This window comes from Takifugu rubripes, unplaced genomic scaffold (assembly GCF_901000725.2).
Source record: "Takifugu rubripes unplaced genomic scaffold, fTakRub1.2, whole genome shotgun sequence".
Taxonomy (NCBI): Eukaryota; Metazoa; Chordata; class Actinopteri; order Tetraodontiformes; family Tetraodontidae; genus Takifugu; species Takifugu rubripes.
This window is the reverse complement of record NW_021821672.1, coordinates 18,899-28,347: the sequence shown is the minus strand read 5'-3', so window position 1 is coordinate 28,347 and position 9,449 is coordinate 18,899.

Below are 9,449 nucleotides of genomic sequence, written 5' to 3'. Positions count from 1 at the left end.
ATACATACATACATACATACATACATACATACATACATACATACATACATACATACATACATACATACATACACGGGCGGGCAGACAGACAGACAGACAGACAGACAGACAGACAGACAGACAGACAGATAGACAGATAGATAGATAGATAGATAGATAGATAGATAGATAGATAGATAGATAGATAGATAGATAGATAGATAGATAGATAGATAGATCGATCTCCTAAGTGGCTGTACTGTAAAGAACCACAGCAAAAAGTTGATCACACACTCAAGTGTCAGGTTTTTGCCCCTGAGTTTCAGTGATGTGAAAGTGTTTTTAAAAATAAATGAAGGCCATCCGGGTGTTTCATGCACATCACAGGTCCAGCAGGTTATTGAGAACCAGCAGTTGTGTCTGCTCAGCTGTCAGATACCCCCAGAGCAGATGCGACCCCTGAAACCTGCTGTAGTAATTCACTTGGGGAACATCACTGGCAATAATAACTGACGGACACCAGCACTGTGATAAACTGGTCAGGAGACCTGTCTGCAACATCTCAAGTTTCCCAGAGTAGGTTAATAATTTGCCAGCTGATTCCTGAGCTTGTCTTCCTTAATACCCTTTCCCTCGATATTGTGTTTTTAGATGGTTTCTTTGAGTTTGATGCAACCCCCTCACTCATCTGTGGAACAAAGCTACAGTACAGCTAATTTCCATAATTTCCTTACCTCCTTGTGATCAATACAGTCTTCCATCTGTCTCAAGGCTACCTTCTATCTCTGCTAGACCTTTGTGTTGCTTATTTCTGCTGTTTTTGGTTTGCGGCCGAGCTACGACCTGTTTTTGTTATCTTGGTCAGAGCCTAAATCTCATCTACTGCAGCATCATTAGAGGTCAAACACCAACAGAAAACCACAACACTTCCACAAGTAAACAGCAAAAGATTAGAACATAAGATTAAAACTGTTATTATCAACTATTATATGAAGGAAAAGGTTTGGCCTTCGTTTGCTGGTTGAAGAAGAAGAACCTGCCTTGCTATGTACAAGTACTGCAGCACAAAGCACGGTTAAGAACTGGCAAGGAAGATGTTTGAGGCTGTTTATTCACCACTTTGTTTGGCACCATGCCTCTACTCACCTTTCCAACAAACTGTATCAAGTTTCTAACCTACCAGATCTTGGAACTACAAGAGAGGACATCTGTCCTCTACCTCATTCATGACAAAGATCAGATCGTGGACTCACTGGGTTGTGCTGCTACAAACAGCCACAGGTGAATTAGTCTCCACTCTCCCATGTCTAGAGATGCTGCTGCTGAGACCGCGGACCACTGGAGCCATCACGGAGGTAAATCCAAATCTATGGCCACCTCCACTCAGAGCCAGCAGTAGTCATGGCCACAGCTGGCAGGGGAACCATGCTATGTAGCTTCTCTCCCAGCTGCTCCATTAAACGGTCTCCAGCTTTTTAATGCTTTCTTCCTGGAGGAGAGGGACTGTCCTCCACTCACAGGTCCCCAAACCCCTTCAAAGTCTCAGGCACCTAACTAGAGTACAGTCCAGAAACGTGCAGTCTTGCTGGTTCAGTCCGACGAGCCTCCTCCTGCCATGCTGCTGATCGGCAACTCTTACGTCAGGCACATTAGATCCAAGACCTCAGCCAAAAGCTTTTAGGCTGGAGCCAAGGTTGTGGACATTGTCCAGATAATCCTAGCTCTTGTTTGTAAATGACCATAAGCAAAGAACGTTGTCAGGAAAAATAGCATGGCACACTGGGAGCGTGAGAGATTAAAGGTAAGTTTAACTGTCTTTTTAACCTTCTTAAGGACTGTTTAACCTTCTTAAGGACTCTTTATGGAGTGAGTCTTTTTCTTTTTGTTTGTCCTTTTATTTATGTATATTTAGTATGTGTGTGTGCGTGCATGCGTGCATGCCTGTACGTACGTACATACATACATACATACATACATACATACATACATACATACATACATACATACATACAGTATAAGGGGCCGTAGTAATGGTCCAGCTTTTTCGAGTTTCATTTTTAGTCAGCTTATTAGGCTTAATTCAAACTCATGCTATTCAAAGATTACCAGACTGTCTGAGTACAGTATGTCCCTTTACAAAGGTTGGACTATCCATTATTCAGGGAATGAGTACAGGAAAGTCAATGCTTAAGCTTTAGCGTATTAAGCCAGGGATAAGAGGGATGTCTGCACTCATTAAAACTAAGATTAAAAGTTTAGAAGAGCCTGTGTAGCTGTGTCATTGTGATAATAAAAAGAAACTGCTGTGCTGACAGAGCAGTGAGAGAAATTACAATGTTCATTAAACTGTCCGTAAATCCTCACTCAGCTGGGGGCAGGATCTGACATGCTGGTTAATGCTGCTGTACATCCTTATAAACACTCTCAAAATAATGCCTTCAGATACCTCAGAGTTCCTCAGACAGTGGAAAATCCAGGGATCATAAGTAGGATGATGAGACATCAGCTTTGTAGGACTGGAAGGGCAGATAGAGGTAGCTGATGAAAAGAATGGAGTGACATAAAAAAAATACAGCAGTAACATCAGAACCAGACGAGCTGTATCATCAAATACAGCAACATTTGCAGTGACACTGGATTGAGAGGTTCTAGAACAAAACCCAAAGAAGGTGAAGATGCTGTGGGATCTCTGGAACCAGACATCCCCGTGCATGTTTACAACTCTTGCAATTACATTTAAAAAAGAATGGAGATGATGTGACCATGACTCAAGGCCCTAAACACAAAGGAATGGAAGAAATAAACATTGGACACAGGTGAGGAAGAATGAGATAGTGGAAGACATCAGGTTACTCAGACAAGTGAGGAGGGAGATGGAGAGACTCAAAGGAGAGACAGACACTAGTAGGACCTGGCTGGTTTTCAACCATCCATCCATTTTCTAACAACTTTTCCATTGCAGACTCACAGGGATGGGGCTATGCCAGTCACGAGTCATTAGCTAATGGCAAGACCAACCTAGAAAGACAAACACTCAAAATCACATTTAGACAAAAGCACAAATTTATCCCAAGCCATCCATCCATCCATCCATTCTCTACCGCTTATCCGGGTCGGGTCGCGGGGGGCAGCAGCCTAAGGAGAGAAGCCCAGACTTCCCTCTCCCCAGCTACCTCCTCCAGCTCATCCGGAGGGATCCCCAGGCGTTCCCAGGCCAGCCGAGAGACATAGTCTCTCCAACGTGTCCTGGGTCTCCCCGGGGGTCTCCTACCGGAGGGACATGCCCTGAACACCTCACCAGGGAGGCGTCCAGGGGGCATCCTGACTAGATGCCCAAGCCACCCCATTATGGCTCCTCTCAACGCGGAGGAGCAGCGACTCTACTCCGAGCTCCTCCCGGATGGCAGAGCTTCTCACCCTATCTCTAAGGGAGAGCCCAGCCACCCTACGGAGGAAGCTCATTTCAGCCGCTTGTACCCGTGATCTTGTTCTTTCGGTCATTACCCAAAGCTCATGACCATAGGTGAGGGTAGGAACGAAGATCGACTGGTAAATCGAGAGCTTCGCCTTTCGGCTCAGCTCTCTCTTCACCACAACGGACCGGTGCAGAGTCCGCATTACTGTGGACGCCGCACCGATCCGCCTGTCGATCTCCCGCTCCATTCTTCCCTCACTCGTGAACAAGACCCCGAGGTACTTAAACTCCTCCACTTGGGGCAGGATCTCCTCCTTTACCCGGAGAAGGCACTCCACCTTTTTCCGGTGGAGAACCATGGCCTCGGATTTGGAGGTGCTGATTCTCATCCCAGCCGCTTCACATGCGGCGGCGAACCGATCCAGTGATAGTTGGAGGTCACGGGCCGATGAAGCCAACAGGACCACATCATCCGCAAAAAGCAGAGACGCGATCCTGAGGTCACCAAACCGGATCCCCTCAACACCATGACTGCACCTAGAAATTCTGTCCATAAAAATTATGAACAGATCCCAAGCCAGTTCACCCCAAATGCATCTCTGTGGACTGCCGGGGTACCCGGAGGTACAGGAAGAACTTTTAAAATCCACAAAGAAATACCCCTGGTCCCTGTGGGCCAATCTCAACAGAAACCAGAAAATACGCTAGAAAGGATACCAGCAAACACAATCATAGAAAACATGTCACATGCCAATCCTGGTGATCTCAGCTAAAATCAGTTTTGCTGATAAAGAGAAAACCTGATTACAGAGGCCTGGGAGTTATTGTTATTATTCATCTAATCATTGTTTGAGAATATTCTGGGGGAGAGGGGTGTAAATCATTTATTCAGTGAAATATCTTAATGTTTGATAGACAAACACTTTAAACTTCATGAGTAAATAAAACTGACTGAAAATAAAGCCTTCAGATCAATACATCAACACAGAGGGTGGTGATTATTGTGACTGTTTTGGCTTCAGCTGCCAGTTTCACATTGAAACAGCTGTACTGTCACATCTGCTACGAGATAGGGCCAAGAAAAAGGCTTCCACCTGCCAGTCACTGACTCACCTGACATTATCCTATAAAATTCCTGCCAGATACCTGAATCTCACACAGGTCACAAGTCACATGTCCACTCATTATTCATCAGTTACATACTCGTCTACCTACATATTTCATAGCGCACACCTAATATGTTGCTTTTAAATAAGAAAGTGTTAATTATTATTATTGTTGTTGTTGTTATTAGTTTATTTATATTGTTGTTCTTATTTTATTATTGATCATACTCATAATCATAATCAAGACAATTATAATTGCTATGCAGGGTTCTCTTGCCAGGTCATCAGTGAAAATTAAAAGCTGGTAGCTGATTTTACTTAACATAAATTACATAAAAATAAAACTGAAACACTCACCCAACCTATTTTAAACATGATTTTTCATCATTGTACTTGGTTTGGATGTCATCAAAATGTATCACAGATCTACAATTTTTTATTAGTTATTATGCTGTTACAAACAGACCATCGCATTTGTCAAGTGATATTTTTATTACCTGCCAAGTCTTAAAAGCATCTTTCTGTCATCTCAGACAATAGTGTTCGTTACCGCAGAAAATTTTCAAAAGTACGGTAAAATGGTAAAAAGTAAACATAGGACTCTACATCCTTTTAGAATAAAAAATAATTCATTTTTATAAATAAAACTTCAGAATAACATGTGTGGCTGGAAAACTACAAGATGACAATGACGTAATAAAGAAGAGTATGCACCAAGTAAATAGATATAAAATACCGAAGACTAGATAAATATGTTAGAATATTCATCTGATAAAAGGCGATGAGATGCTAAAGTTGCTAAAGTATTGAGTAGTCAGACAGCTTGTGGCAGGAAGCTGATCAGTAGTGTGGTGGTGGAGCGTCTTGTGCTGTTGTAGTGTGTCTGAGAGGGTAAGACCCGAAAGAAGCTCTGGGCCCTGTTCCTGCAGTGGATCCGGAACTCAAGAAGGGTCACCTCTGATGACCCTTCATGCTGATCTTACTTGCCTCCGCGGGGCCTATTTATCTGCGGCACTGCAGCCAGAGAACTGGCTAGAGATGGCACAAGTCATCACACTCTCAACAGTCCTCCTATAGACAATTATGCCATATTCCCCTATAGAATGTGGTGATTGTGGGCGGCGGGAGCTTAGTCTCGGGAACTGGGCTGAGAAGCAGAGGGTTCTCAGTTGGAGCCCAAATGCAGACAAAATATGGAAGGTGTTCTTGTAGTAGTGGAACGTGACAGAACACCTTCAGAGCACTGCCGAGGTACCGCTGAGCAAGGTACCAAACCCACAAATCGCGACTCATCCAGGGGTTGACCCTGCCATTGCCTATTGTATACCCTCCCGGTGACCCCGAAAGGGATAAAGCAGTTAAGAAGACAAGAGTGTGGGAGGAAGTGAGGCCTGTTTAAGTTACCTCACAACTATAGAATCTCTCTTGGGATTGTTTGACCAATCTGGAGATGTTCTTAAAAAAGATTCTCGAAAATTGTCAAAGATCTGTACGAGCAGGATCTTGATGTGCTCCACCGTTTCCAAACCTTAACACTTCTTCATTATTGAGTTCAATTCAAAGTTGGAAGTGATCCTCATTTACTTTTACTGTTGCTTGTTTGGGGTCAGGCCCTGGGATTCTGTAAAGCGCCTAGAAACAATTTTGATTGTAAAAGACGCTATATAAATAAAGATTGATTGATTGACTTTGAAGTATAATAGTGTTCTCTCTCTCTCTCTCTCTTTTTCTTACATAAGGTAAAAGAACTTTACCATGCGTAACTACTTCGACCATTTGGTGAGATATTTGGGAAGTCATTGGTTTCCTAGAACACACAGTATCCCACCTTCTTTTCTGATTATTAATAAGACATGCTGGAGCAATGATGCTGTGGTCTTCTTGATGTCAAAGCTGATTGTGACTAGGGCAAGGTCACCGACAGTAATAGTTTGAAAGGGAACTGTTAACTAAAAAAAAAAACTGAAAAGTCTAGACAGGAGTGTGAACAGTGACCTGGTGGTGAATATGTACTCCTTCTGTGCTAGCTGCAGAGAAGACCAATGTCACAAAGGTCAAAATCACTCACCTACTGTAAGAATTGTGTGTCAGTTACAATGGGTCTCTGCAGGACTGAGCCTGTCCATCTCTGAGTTAAAAACAAGGATGAAGTTCCCTCCTATTATTAGTGTTGTTACAGTCATCTTATAGTGTGGTGAAAAAGCCATGAAAGAAGGAAGGGTCAGCAATATTTGGCCCATTGCATAGGATAGAACTTTAAATTGATACATTATTGGTATACATTATTGATCTTCTGGAGACAAGCATAGTCTACGAGGGTTAATCTTTTTTTTAACTCTGCCTGCGGGCCAATCTCAGGTACTTTCCAAGTGACAACCTTTAGTTTCACGGTCATGTCTATAATATGCAGATCAATATAAGACAATTGTAGACATGTGTGATGTGGTCATATTTTTGCCTCAATTCCATTTTTTTAACTGGACCTTGGCCAGTCATTATGTGAAGAATAAAAACATTTAAAAAATAACAAACACAGCAAAACAGCAAATGATGTACAATTCCGAGAGACACTCCCATGCATTGACCTGGCAAACGATTCTACCTACATACAAAACCCTGCCTTGGCTTTTAACGAGCTCCTTCTGTTTGAAGTGTTCAAACTTAGCCAGGATGAGCCCCAGCCTCCGGTTATCCTGTCTCTTCCCACCCAGGCAAAGAGCACGATGGAATCCCATTTTTTTTCATGGCAGCTCTGAGTGTTTGAGCTGCTGTTGTACATTTTTTTACCCAGCTAGTGGTAATTCATTTGTTTATTTGTTTTCATGCCAAAAGATTAGCGATGGCGTTTTTAAATGTATTATTTTTTGTTTGTTTTTGTAATGTGTCGTGTCAATCATGTCAAATCAGGCCAACAGAATTTCTACCAGTCACAATGAAGTCCTACCAAAGTCCCAACGAAAGCATGTGAATAACGTGATCATTTGCATTGTTTATTTTATGCTCTTCTAGGTCCTACAATACAACCATGTGCTACCTCCTCTCCGGTGTTTCAAGAGATTTTCTAGCATGTGAAAAACAAAAAAAGCATATATATCGTGTTTTTTGGTGTGTTTCATCAAAAATTGTCAAAACCTAGAATCATAAGACAATATGATCATCACTGTGTCCTATATTAGCACAGACATGCATTTTTAAAAACATTTTGTACCCAGGTGTGAGGCTACAACCCTTATACGGTTGCATTTTTTCTGTCTATCAACCAACACAAATGAAAAAGAATGTTAACACAAGTCTGGTAGACAGACAGCAGAGGATCGGAGGCAGCCAGCATGAGGTACTCTTAATTAGCTACATAATTGGCTGAGTGACAACCAGGCAGTGAGAAATAAATGAGTTTAAAACAGAAAGTGTATACAAAATCGAGATCTATCAGCTTAACTCTCAAGTTTTCCTTAAGAACCGAGAGAAAGACGAGGAAGGTGCACTTCTTATCTATGACAGAGGTCATCTCTGCAAGGAAAAACCTCAGCAGGGACAAGATGGAGAAGGATTAACTCCAGCTCTAATTATGGGACACTTCCAAATGAAGTCTCAGTCAATCAGAGCTGGAGGTCACAGTAATTCTCCCCTGTGTCACAGCAAGACATGGAATGGAAATTGCTCACATGGACATGTGGTGGGGCATGTTTTAATCACTGATTCTTGGAGCCATTGTAATTTAAAGCAGAGGACAGAGAATATTCACACAAACAGCTGCTTTTGGATGAGAGAAAGGGTCATTTTGTACCTAACAAATGATGTGCTGCCTCAGCTTAAAAATTGATGTAACAGTTTGCATAGATAGTTTTAAGTTATTTCAACCAAGTTGGTTTTGAGTAAATACTGCAAGATTTCTCTTGTCAGCCCAACTCAATTAATTTAGTACCACCAACATGTTTTGCCTTGTCCTCTACAAACCTATTTAAGTTAGACCAATTTCATTTCAATAGCATTAAAATCACTCATTTCAGTTATGAATACTTATTTCATCTCCTTTCATTCTACTCAGAAAATGCAAATTGTTACCTTTTTTTGGTCAGTCAGAATAAATCACAAATTGAAATTCCAGTTTTGTGACGCAATGTTTATTCAAAAAACAATCAGCACCTCACTTCATCATACTGAAAACATAATTCTACATGAAAATGTAACTTACATAAACTAAATCAGTAAACTTAATATAAAAGTGCTGTTAAACTGTGTCAAAAACACTGAACATTTCTTCTTTAATTTGAGAACATCTTAACTGTTTGAAATGCTTAACATTTGTTTCAGCACAGCAGGTTATTTTTTAGTGACATTACCTTTGGACTTGCTTTCATATCTTCCAACTCAAGGAATACCTATTGAAAAACTTCAATACCTATTAAAAAAAAAATTTCAGTGGTTTGGGGTACCTGAGGTTCAGTGCATACATTAGTCCCATATAGTGGAGTCTGATTCACCTCCTCTCTAAAGAGGTACACCAAAAAGCCATGGATGGCAACCTCTCTCCTTGTCTGAGCAGAATCATCCTGTGAATAAGAAAAAAATGTTGAAAGTGTTTTGAATAATTGTGTAAAAAGAAAGATGAGTTTTAGGAGTCCTAATGTATCCCATCAGTTATTTTTTCCCCCCCCTTGGATTAAGTCATGAACAGTGATCTGATTATAAACCCTTATATGAATTAGAGTTGTAAACAGCTTTCTATTGTATCAGTTTTTGACTATTCAAGATTTTTTTTAAAAAGGAGAACATCCATGCTAAACAGTGTAAAGAATACTACACTTGTGTCACAACTGGGTCCGTTATGGTAGACCCGCTCCTGAGGTATCTCAACAACGTTCGCTTTTTAATTGGTGACGCTGGTATTAGCCTGCAGTATATACTGTGTGTGAGTATATATATAAAAAAAAAAAAAATCTCTTCCT